Below are 12,912 nucleotides of genomic sequence, written 5' to 3' on the forward strand. Positions count from 1 at the left end.
GCGTTTAACGATGCATAAACAACAGGGCTCCATTAAGGAACATATAATCTCTTCCCATAACCAAACCATCGCCAGAGAAATCCTAGTAAACAACACAGAAATCATCGATAGATACAGCGATAGCAGGCGGCTTGACGTTTGCGAGGCACTACACATCAAGAAGTCAACACCAGCAATCAACAGCCAATTATTGCACAACTATATTCTACCCACCTCAAGACTCCGCTCCAATATAGAAGCATCAAGAAATATGGACCAATAGGCTTTCTACAAACACTTCTATTCAATACCCATTGTTTCTGTTCTGTCTTGTGTTGATACTTTTAATACCCTATTAATATCCTCTAGTGTTCTGTCTTGTGTTAATGCCACATCATCCTTCCCACCTCACTCAAATGTAATGCCACATCACCCTTCCCACCTCACTCAAATGTAGATATAAAATCAGGGAAACGCAAGTTCTAATCAGTTGTGTATTTGTGAAGTCTTTGAAAATGTAATAAGTTTTACGAAACGCGCCCGTGTCGCGTCAGACTAGAAATAAAAATGAATTTTGGAGAAGTGATTTTTGATTTACCTCCAACAGTGAAGCATAATGTACGAAAGATTGAGAAAATTCGTGTTAGAATTATTAATCTTACTTTTTCGGTCATATTTAATAATATATGTCTACAGGAAAGACTGCTACCAAAATATACTAATGTTAAAGTGCACGACCCAGCAGCAAGGAATCAAGCCTTCACGATAAAATATCGCCAGGATCTGATTCGTGATCAGATATACAAGGCAGAGAATGAAATCAAAGACAAAAAAACGCAACTACTTCATGCTACAAACGAGTGGAGAAATAGCAACATCGACCATAGTATCCGTACCCGCATTGAACAACACCTCGACATCCTCACAGACCAACATCACCTCAGCACTGAAACAAGGATTATCAAGAAACTAACAACATTATATGGAGGACCTATGGCAATTCCACGACCAAGAGATGGCTTCCTGAACCTTGCAGGAATTAACCTCACTGAGGACCAAGTCACTCTCCTAAATCTGGGCATAAACTGTCATGTTATGTCCAGACCGAGTGAAATGGCCCGGAAAGTGGAGTTGGAAATTCTGTTGGACGACATATTCGACCTCGAGACACAAAAGAAGGTCACTACCAAAGATACCTTACAAGCAGAACTTATTGCAGAAGGAGGAAAGAATCGAGGCAACTACAGAAGCACCATACTGTCCCCTGAGCTTAGAGCGGCAGCTAAAAGCCTTCGTGAGAACAAGGAGATAGTTGTCAGGAGAGGTGACAAGTCGCCAATATATGTCATTCTTAAAAAAGACGAATATCTGGCGAAAATGAACATCATACTCTCTGACCAAACTAAGTTCCAAAGGGTAACGAAGGACACTACAGCCGAATTAAAAGCAAAGGTCAACAAACTGATCGAAACTGTGAACGCCAAGAAATCCGGACTCCACCTGCCAAAGATCATTGGGGAATATAAACCTGGATATGCGTATGGAAATGTCAAGACGCACAAGCCTGGAAACCCACTTCGGCCAATCATTAGCCAGATACCCACACCCACGTACAGATTGGCGAAGCGACTCAACGGCCTGCTGACTCCTTATGTTCCTTGCGCCTTCAGCCTGAAGTCTCCAAAGGAATTTGTGGACTTACTGCGGGGCGCACGGGCCACAGGGATAAGAGCCTCGTTGGACGTAGAATCGCTGTTTACCAACGTACCTGTGGACGAGACAATCGGAATGATAGCCGACAGAGTGTATCGTGATCCAGCCTGTACTCCTCTTGACATGCCAGAAAGTATTCTGAGGAAACTACTCCAAGCTTGTACTAAAGAGGCACCCTTCTTGAGCCCGGATGGGCACATGTATAAGCAAGTAGATGGGGTCGCCATGGGTTCTCCCCTAGGTGTCCTGTTTGCAAACTTCTACATGGGTACCATCGAGCAAAAAGTCTTAGTCGACATGAACTTGAAACCGGCCATATACTGCAGGTATGTTGACGACATTTTTACACAGGTACCTGATGTCAGACATCTGCAGGAGCTGAAGGAGGCATTTGAGCAGAGTTCCGTGCTGCGTTTCACTTACGAGACGGAAAAGGATGGGAAGCTGCCTTTTCTAGATGTAACAGTCATGGAAAAGGGCGGAGGTTTCCACACTGCAGTCTACACAAAGGAAACAAACATAGGAATGTGCCTAAATGCCAACAGCGACTGCCCTGACAGGTACAAGAGGAGTGTTGTTAACGCATACGTCGACCGTGCTCTCAGCCACAGCTCAGAATGGAAGCAAGTCGACGAAGAACTCTGTAGGGTAAGGCAGGTTCTAGTCAATAACGGCTTCTCCAATGGTTTCATCGAAGACATCATAAGAAGGAAAGTGAAAAGCCATGCAACCTCCGAAGAGACAACTAACACAACACCTATACCCCCTATTAGACTATTTTACAGGAACTTCTTTTCCACAGCTCATAAAACAGAGGAAAGGGTCCTGAAAGATATTGTTAATAGAAACGTCATCCCTACAGACAAAAATCAGAGGATACAACTGACGATTTACTATAAAACCAGAAAAACGGCCAGCCTACTCATGAGAAACTCTCCAGACACGAAACAGAACGCTTTAAAAGAGACTAACGTCGTCTATGCCTTCAAATGCCCACTTGGGGACTGTAAGCTCCAAAAAACCCAGTATATAGGCAAGACAACAACATCTCTTTCTAGGCGTTTAACGATGCATAAACAACAGGGCTCCATTAAGGAACATATAATCTCTTCCCATAACCAAACCATCGCCAGAGAAATCCTAGTAAAAAACACAGAAATCATCGATAGATACAGCGATAGCAGGCGGCTTGACGTTTGCGAGGCACTACACATCAAGAAGTCAACACCAGCAATCAACAGCCAATTATTGCACAACTATATTCTACCCACCTCAAGACTCCGCTCCAATATAGAAGCATCAAGAAATATGGACCAATAGGCTTTCTACAAACACTTCTATTCAATACCCATTGTTTCTGTTCTGTCTTGTGTTGATACTTTTAATACCCTATTAATATCCTCTAGTGTTCTGTCTTGTGTTAATGCCACATCATCCTTCCCACCTCACTCAAATGTAATGCCACATCACCCTTCCCACCTCACTCAAATGTAGATATAAAATCAGGGAAACGCAAGTTCTAATCAGTTGTGTATTTGTGAAGTCTTTGAAAATGTAATAAGTTTTACGAAACGCGCCCGTGTCGCGTCAGACTAGAAATAAAAATGAATTTTGGAGAAGTGATTTTTGATTTACCTCCAACAGTGAAGCATAATGTACGAAAGATTGAGAAAATTCGTGTTAGAATTATTAATCTTACTTTTTCGGTCATATTTAATAATATATGTCTACAGGAAAGACTGCTACCAAAATATACTTATATATGTCGTACCTAATAGCCAGAACGCACTTCTCAGCCTACTATTCAAGGCCCGATTTGCCTAATAAGCCAAGTTTTCATGAATTAATGTTTTTTCGTCTACCTAACCTACCTAACCTAACCTAACCTAGCTTTTTTTGGCTACCTAACCTAACCTTACCTATAAATATAGGTTAGGTTAGGTTAGGTAGGGTTGGTTAGGTTCGGTCATATATCTACGTTAATTTTAACTCCAATAAAAAAAAATTGACCTCATACATAGAGAAAAGGGTTGCTTTATCATTTCATAATACAAAAATTATAGTAAATATATTAATTCAGGAAAACTTGGCTTATTAGGCAAATCGGGCCATGAATAGTAGGCTGAGAAGTGAGTTCTGGCTACTAGGTACGACATATATATATATATATATATATATATATATATATATATATATATATATATATGTATATATCTACATATATGTCGTACCTAGTAGCCAGAACGCACTTCTCGGCCTACTATGCAAGGCCCGATTTGCCTAATAAGCCAAGTTTTCATGAATAATTATTTTTCGACTACCTAACCTACCTAACTTTTTCGGCTACCTAACCTAACCTAACCTATAAAGATAGGTTAGGTTAGGTGGGGTTGGTTAGGTTCGGTCATATATCTACGTTAATTTTAACTCCAATAAAAAAGAATTGACTTCATACATAATGAAATGGGTAGCTTTATAATTTCATAAGAAAAAAAAATTGAGAAAATATATTAATTCAGGAAAACTTGGCTTATTAGGCAAATCGGGCCTTGCATAGTAGGCTGAGAAGTGCGTTCTGGCTACTAGGTTCGACATATATATATTTATATATATATTTATATATGTCGTACCTAGTAGCCAGAACGCACTTTTCGGCCTACTATGCAAGGCCCGATTTGCCTAATAAGCCAAGTTTTCCTGAATTAATATATTTTCTCTAATTTTTTTCTTATGAAATGATAAAGCTACCCATTTCATTATGTATGAGGTCAATTTTTTTTTTATTGGAGTTAAAATTTACGTAGATATATGACCGAACCTAACCAACCCTACCTAACCTAACCTAACCTATCTTTATAGGTTAGGTTAGGTTAGGTAGCCGAAAAAGTTTGGTTAGGTTAGGTTAGGTAGGTTAGGTAGTCGAAAAACAATTAATCCATGAAAACTTGGCTTATTAGGCAAATTGGGCCGTGCATAGTAGGGTGAGAAGTGCGTTCTGGATACTAGGTACGACATATATATATATTTATATATATATATGTCGTACCTAGTAGCCAGAACGCACTTCTCAGCCTACTATGCAAGGCCCGATTTGCCAAATAAGCCAAGTTTTCATGAATTAATTTTTGTTCGACTACCTAACCTACCTAACCTAACCTAACCTAACTTTTTCGGCTACCTAGCTTAACCTAACCTATAAAGATAGGTTATGTTAGGTAAGGTAGGGTTGGTTAGTTTCGGTCATATATCTACGTTAATTTTAACTCCAATAAAAAAAAATTGACTTTATACATAATGAAATGGGTAGCTTTATCATTTCATAAGAAAAACATTTGAGAAAATATATTAATTCCGGAAAACTTGGCTTATTAGGCAAATCGGGCCTTGCATAGTAGGCTGAGAAGTGCGTTCTGGCTACTAGGTACGACATAAATATTTATATTTAATCACGTGTTTATTTTCGTGATACACACACACATATATATATATATATATATATATATATATATATATATATATATATATATATATATATATATATATATATATATATATATATATATATATACATATATATATATATATATATATATATATATATATATATATATATATATATATATATATATATATATATATATATATATATATATATTTATATATATATATATATATATATATATATATATATATATTTATATATATATATATATATTTATATATATAAATATATGTATTAGTATATTTTGGTAGCAGTCTTTCCTGTAGACATATATTATTAAATATGACCGAAAAAGTAAGATTAATAATTCTAACACGAATTTTCTTAATCTTTCGTACATTTTTTTTCACTGTTGGTGGTAATTCAAAAATCAATTCTCCAAAATAACATTCTCCAAATAAAAAATGAATTTTGGAGAATTTATTTTTGAATTACCACCTACAGTGAAAAGAAATGTACGAAACATTGAGAATATTCGTGTTAGAATTATTAATCTTACTTTTTCGGTCATATTTAATTATATATATATATATATATATATATATATATATATATATATATATATATATATATATATATATATATATATATATATACTGGCAGCAGGTTTTCTTTCAAACATGTTTCATTGAATATGACCGCATATTCTGTATTTATTATTTTCTGGTTTAGGGCTTCTATCCCTCTAACTATTTTCTTAGCATCAGGGCTTAATTGAAATAGGAGTTCTCCAAAACTCATTTTCGTACTTTTAAGGTGAAGAAAAGAAGTGATTTACTATAGAGTGTATTACACTTATTTGTATAATTTGCACGACGTTTCGAACCTCCATGGTTCATTCTCAAGTGAACAGATCTTACAATACTAGTTGATTTTATACCCGCCTTAGGTCAGGTGATAATACAATGAAGGTGAAAACATGGGGGGATACATAAGGGATAAACATAGGGGCTGCAGAAGGCTTATTGGCCCATACGAGGCATCTCCTATCTAAACACAAAGATTAATCCAGTGTAATTGGCCTGTTATGTTGGACATTGTCTTCTGTGTTGGCATCGATATGTTCTTGTCTTGTCCTTACTCTCATGGTGGGTAGAGTAAATAGTTCCGTGATTTGGGTGTTCATGGTAGGTCGCTCTATTCTTATGTGAATTGCCTCAAGAATTTGTAATCTTCTTGAATCTTGGGTTTTGTCTATTATGCAAGTATTCTTGTTCAACATTTCTCTTGTTAGAGTAAAAGGTTGGGAAGCTGCCCGTTCTAGATGTAACAGTCATGGAAAAGAGCGGAGGTTTCCACACTGCAGTCTACACTAAGGAAACGAACATAGGAATGTGCCTAAATGCCAAAAGCGACTGCCCAGATAGGTACAAGAGGAGTGTTGTTAACGCATATGTCGACCGTGCTCTCAGCCACAGCTCAGAATGGAAGCAAGTCGACGAAGAACTCTGTAGGGTAAGGCAGGTCCTAGTCAACAACGGCTTCTCCAATGGTTTCGTCGAAAACATCATAAGAAGGAAAGTGAAACGCCATGCAACCTCTGAAGAGACAACCAACACTACACCTATACCCCCTATTAGACTATTTTACAAGAACTTCTTTTCCACAGCTCATAAAACGGAGGAAAGGGTCCTGAAAGATATTGTTAATAGAAACGTTATCCCTACAGACAAAAATCAGAGGATACAACTGACGATTTACTATAAAACCAAAAAACGGCCAGCCTACTCATGAGAAACTCTCCAGACACAAAACAGAACGCTTTAAAAGAGACCAACGTCGTCTATGCCTTCAAATGCCCTCTTGGGGACTGTAAGCTCCAAAAAACCCAGTATAAGGCAAGACAACATCTCTTTCTAGGCGTTTAACGATGCATAAGCAACAGGGCTCCATTAAGGAACATATAATCTCTTCCCACAACCAAACCATCGCCAGAGAAATCCTAGTAAACAACACAGAAATCTTCGATAAATACAGCGATAGCAGGCGGCTTGACGTTTGCGAGGCACTACACATCAAGAAGTCAACACCAGCAATCAACAGCCAATTAATGCACAACTATATTCTACCCACCTCAAGACTCCGCTCCAATATAGAAGCATCAAGAAATATGGACCAATAGGCTTTCTACAATCACTTCCATTCAATACCCATTGTTTCCTGTTCTGTCTTGTGTTGATGAAATTAATACCCTATTAATGCCACCTCACCCCATCCACCTCACTCAAATGTAGATATAAACAAATCGGAGATGTGTAAGTTCTATTCAGTTGTGTAAACTAAAGTCTTTGAAAATGTAATAAGTTTTACGAAACCCGCTCAAGTGTTGCGTCAGACTAGAAATAAAAATGAATTTTGGAGAATTGATTTTTGAATTACCACCAACAGTGAAAAGAAATGTACGAAAGATAGAGAAAATTCGTGTTAGAATTATTAATCTTACTTTTTCGGTCATATTTAATAATATATGTCTACAGGAAAGACTGCTACCAAAATATATATATATATATATATATATATATATATATATATATATATATATATATATATATATATATATATATAAATATATATATATATATATATATATATATATATATATATATATATATATATATATATATATTTTTTTTTTTTTTAATAAAAGGAAGGGAGTACCACCTCTAGCTGGAAGAAGGGGGACCCATAGCCTCGGAGGAAACCACGCATAACGCATTAGAGGGAATGTTTAGATCCCCTCCAATACAGTTTCTGTGTGCTTTTCTCCTACCACCCCCTTCCTTGAATATTTTTTGTGCTTTATTATGCATTTGATGGTTACAAGATATACATGGGTTGATACAAAAATAATAATGCAAAAAGGTGCTTAAAGGTTATGGATCTCTTGAAGAACACAACAATGGGAAACATTGATGAATGTCACAGACGGGTTCGATCATTGTTGCAAGTCAAACACTTCTTCGAATTCCTCTGAAGTTGGACTAGTGCCCAAGACGCAACAGGCATTTCCCCTCTGAATCGCAACACTGAGGCGCTGGAACAAGAAACTTTTTGCTCTCTGGTCTTTTGTAGCGCTGATCAATTTGTCCCCCAATTCCTTCAGGAACTTCAATGCACATTTTCCCCACGAACCGAGGGTCTCCGAGCCGATCGGAACAAAGCTGTAGCAGTGTGCTAGACCTCTGTATTTAATAATTTTCTGCGATTCCCTGAAAGAAGCAGCACCACCGCTTTCACGTGTGCTGTAGTGGAGGTAGGTACTGGCCAGTGTGGCAGCGCATGTGTAGTCCCATACCACTTGCTTACCATCCTTCCAAGGTAGCAAGGTGAAGGTAGCAATATATATATATATATATATATATATATATATATATATATATATATATATATATATATATATATATATATAGAGTGTTATGATCACAGCCTGCAGGAGAAACGAGTCTCCCTCCTTGAGAGTTATTCATCAAGCCTGACCTGATTAGAAGGTCTAGCAAATATTGAGGTGATAACGCATATGTAAAATAGTTGCTTGGATATGTATAACAGTTTGAGATAATGGGCAGCGTAGAAGAAAACAGATAAATGACTGGCTAGGAGATAAGGACATTTTGCTGGAGGCGTGAGGCTCGCTTCCGGAGGACCTTGACCTCACTTGAGTGCCAGACATCGCAGGGGAAAGCCGCGCTCCGTTTGAGCTCCTGTCAGAAGGGAACCCCTAGTGATATATCTCGAAGAGAAGAGAAGTGTGTAGACGTGCCAGCTGTGGAATTGAGCTGAGAACGTTGTGGTCTCAAGTCTTGGACGGCGAGGAAGAGTTTAATAAGCTGCTCAGAGGCATTTTCGTGGGCTGTGTGGAGCGCCCTGACCAGACGCCGTCAGAGGGAGAGCGCCCTCGACCAATTAATCTGTGGTATGCACGATATACGCCAGTTCATAGTGATTGCTTGTAGTTGGTCGTGTGCCCAGCGACAGTAGCGATGTTTATTTATAAGTTAGACATGTTTTAATAAGGCAGAAAGGCTGAAATAGGAGAATGGAGAGGGAGGAACACGGAGCGACGTCCTTCCCCTCTGAGCTCTGACAGGCGACTGAGGGAGCCCGGCTCCTGACGGAGGAAGACCCTCCCAGCGAGTGAGGACCGCCGCCAGGCGAGGTGGAGTATGGACCCGCCCAAAACGGGGGAGTCCACTCTCACTGTATGTAGAGGACAGATAGAGGTTGGAGACAAACATATTGTGTGATTATTTTTGTTTATGTGTTAAAGGGGAAACATTTTATTGGAGTGTCGATGGGTTGCAGGTTTGTCTTTGGGGAAGAAGTTGCTGAGAACTTCGAAGCCAGCCTCGATGAGGTAATTGATGAGACTCCAAGGTAGTGAAGCAGAGGACCTCGAGCTGGGAGGAGAAGCAGTGAAGAGGAGTGTCACATGCTTCTGTAGAGGTGGTGAAGCACCATAGTTGCTCGAGGAAACTTCATGGTGTAGCAGCCAAGAGAGCTGTGGAGGAACCTAGCAGAAGGGTGAAGCACCGTAGTTGCTCAAGGAAACTTCATGATAGCAGCCTGGAGGAGCTGCAGAGGATCCCGGTAGTGAAGCCCGGAAGAACCTGAAGATATCAGGGTAGTGAACTTCCAGAGGTGGAAGGGAAGTTCTGGTGGATTACTTGTAGGGAGTTGATAGTGTTTGGTTGTCATTAGTGTGCAAGACGCAGTGAGAGGTGAGTGGTTGTTTGCATTCTTATGTCAAGGAGTGTTTTGCGCTGAAGTTTAGAGTTACAGTCGTAGGCTGGATTACCTACAGATGTATGCGTTCTAGGACTGATAGTGATCGATTGATCATTGTTGTGTATCAATGAACATTTATACTGATATATGTTATTGCATTCACATGCTGATTTTCTATATATATATTATCTTGCTGATGGTGCAACAGTGTATGTAGTCTTGATCAACTTGAGGAGGTTGATAGTATCAGGTGGTGAACCAGGAGATAGGATACCACTAGATAAGCTGATAATAGAGTTCTGATGGTGTTGGAGTGCAACCTGATTGTGATATTATAGAGTATAGGATTCATTATTATTATATGTGTGTATGTATCGTGTATGTGCTTTGTCCAGTAAATGTATCCCAATTTGCTGGTGTTTGCCCTTATCCTAGTGAGGCTTCCCAGGTGGTAGTAAAGAAGGAGAGAGAGAGAGAAAGAACCAAGAACCACTGCTGTGGACAGGGTAGAAGGTAGTACTAATAAGCCAAAAGGGGATCGAGGAGATCATATTACCTAAGGAGAGAGTGGGGAGTCACAGCGGCTCGAGTGGGTGTGTGCACGTGACAACGAGGCTAGGTGTGGGAGCCGCATCCCCTAAATGTGTGACCTTGAGCCCCTCTCCAAGAGCCAGAAGCGCCAAGGGTGATCTCCTAGTGAAGTATTAGCACTCTACCGAGTTGTGGGTTGGGTTGTCCGTAGAGAAGGATCAACGACGACAACACCAACCAACCCACAGTCTATAATAAATTCGGGGCCTGTGTCCGGGAGAGTGAACTGACACACCCACACCCTGTCCAAGAGTGGATTTGTACACCCTTGCTGAAATAGATAAACTGTGTGACTGCAGGTGTTTTCTCTCTCTCTTGGGAAGACTCACAGGACAAAGATGGATAAGGTGCAAGCGTTTGTGGAGTCAGGCAAGCCTGAGGACTTAGAAGGTTGCACGAGGGATCAATTGAAACAAATAGCAGAAAAATGTGGCATTAGGTTGAAAGCATCTTATTTTCCTAGGTGACTTCAACTTGCCTAGTCTCAGGTGGAAAATAGCAAACAATAATATTATACCAGGAAATCTAACAGGACCTAACCAACCACAGATTAGAGAACTACTTGGATTCTGTGACAAATTTTCACTCAATCAGCAGATATCGGAGCCAACGAGAAATGAAAATATTCTAGATCTGGTCTTTACGAACAATGAAGACATTATCAGAGACATTACGATATCAGATACCACATACTCAGATCACAAACTCATTGAAGTGCAAACGACCATCAATACTCAGAATAGACCTAAAACGTTGATAAAGCGAGAGGGGCTATTCAGTAAATTCAATTTTAATAATAAAAGGATAGACTGGGAGATAATAAACAGGGAACTTACAAACATTCCATGGGGAACTGTTCTAAATAATACAAGTCCTACAGAAGGAATAGAAAAACTTACTTCAGAAGCGTATCAAGTCTGTCTGAAACATGTTCCTTTGAGGAAAGCCAGAAAGAGATCTAACGTAGAAAGAGAACGCAGACGACACTATAAACGCAGGAAAAAAATAACGGAACTGCTTATGCAGACACGAATTTCCCGTCAAAGAAGGAATAATTTAAATAGGGAGATTGAAGAAATCGAGCGGAAATTGAAACACTCATATGAAACTGAAGAAAGGCAGTTAGAACAGAAAGCAATTCAGGAAATAAAGAAAAATCCAAAATATTTCTTCTCATATGCGAAATCAAAAGCAAAAACCACTGCCAGTATTGGACCTATTCGTACAAGTGAAGGTTCATACACGGAGGATGACAAAGAAATTAGTGAAATCCTAAAAAAGCAGTATGAGGACATGTTTAGCACTCCAATAAACAACATGAAGGTGGAAGATCCAGACATTTTCTTTATGCGGGATATTCAAACCCCGGTAAATATAACTGATATAAACACGAGCGCACTAAATTTTGAAAAAGAAATTGAAAACATGCCCATGCACTCGGCCCCAGGTCCAGACTCATGGAATTCAATATTTATAAAGAAATGCAAAGTGCCGGTAGCACAGGCACTCAGTATAGTGTGGAGGAAGAGCTTGGACACGGGGGAGATACCAGATGCACTTAAAGTAGCAGACATAGCCCCTCTACACAAGGGAGGGAGCAAAGCATTGGCAAAAAATTATAGACCAGTTGCACTAACATCGCACATCATAAAAGTATTTGAGAGAGTGATTAGGAGTCAGGTCACCAATTTCATGGAGACCAATGACCTTCATAACCCAGGCCAACATGGATTTCGAGCGGGAAGATCGTGCCTCTCACAGCTACTTGAGCACTACGACAAAGTCACTGAGGCATTAGAAGAGAAACAGAATGCTGATGTGATATACACGGACTTCGCAAAGGCCTTCGATAAATGTGACCATGGCGTGATAGCACACAAAATGAAGTCAATGGGAATAACCGGTAAAGTAGGACGCTGGATACTCAGTTTTCTGTCAAACAGGACTCAGCGAGTAACTGTCAACCATATAAAATCTAGTCCAAGTGCAGTGAAAAGCTCTGTACCTCAGGGTACAGTCCTTGCACCACTGCTTTTCCTTATTCTCATATCAGATATAGACAAAAATACAAGTCACAGCTTCGTATCATCCTTTGCAGATGACACAAAAATCAGTATGAAAATTACCTCGGCTGAGGACATTGAAAAACTTCAAGCTGATATTAATAAAGTTTTCGACTGGGCATCAGAAAATAACATGATGTTTAACAGTGATAAATTCCAGGTACTCAGGTACGGTAAAAATGAGGACCTTAAACATAATACAGAGTACAAAACACAATCAAATGTACCCATAGTAGGAAAACAGCATGAAAAGGATTTGGGAATAATAATGTCGGACGACCTAACGTTTAAGGAGCATAACCAAGCAAATATTGCGACAGCCAGAAAAATGATAGGATG

This window comes from Procambarus clarkii, chromosome 55 (genome assembly GCF_040958095.1).
Source record: "Procambarus clarkii isolate CNS0578487 chromosome 55, FALCON_Pclarkii_2.0, whole genome shotgun sequence".
In the NCBI taxonomy this organism is placed as follows: domain Eukaryota; kingdom Metazoa; phylum Arthropoda; class Malacostraca; order Decapoda; family Cambaridae; genus Procambarus; species Procambarus clarkii.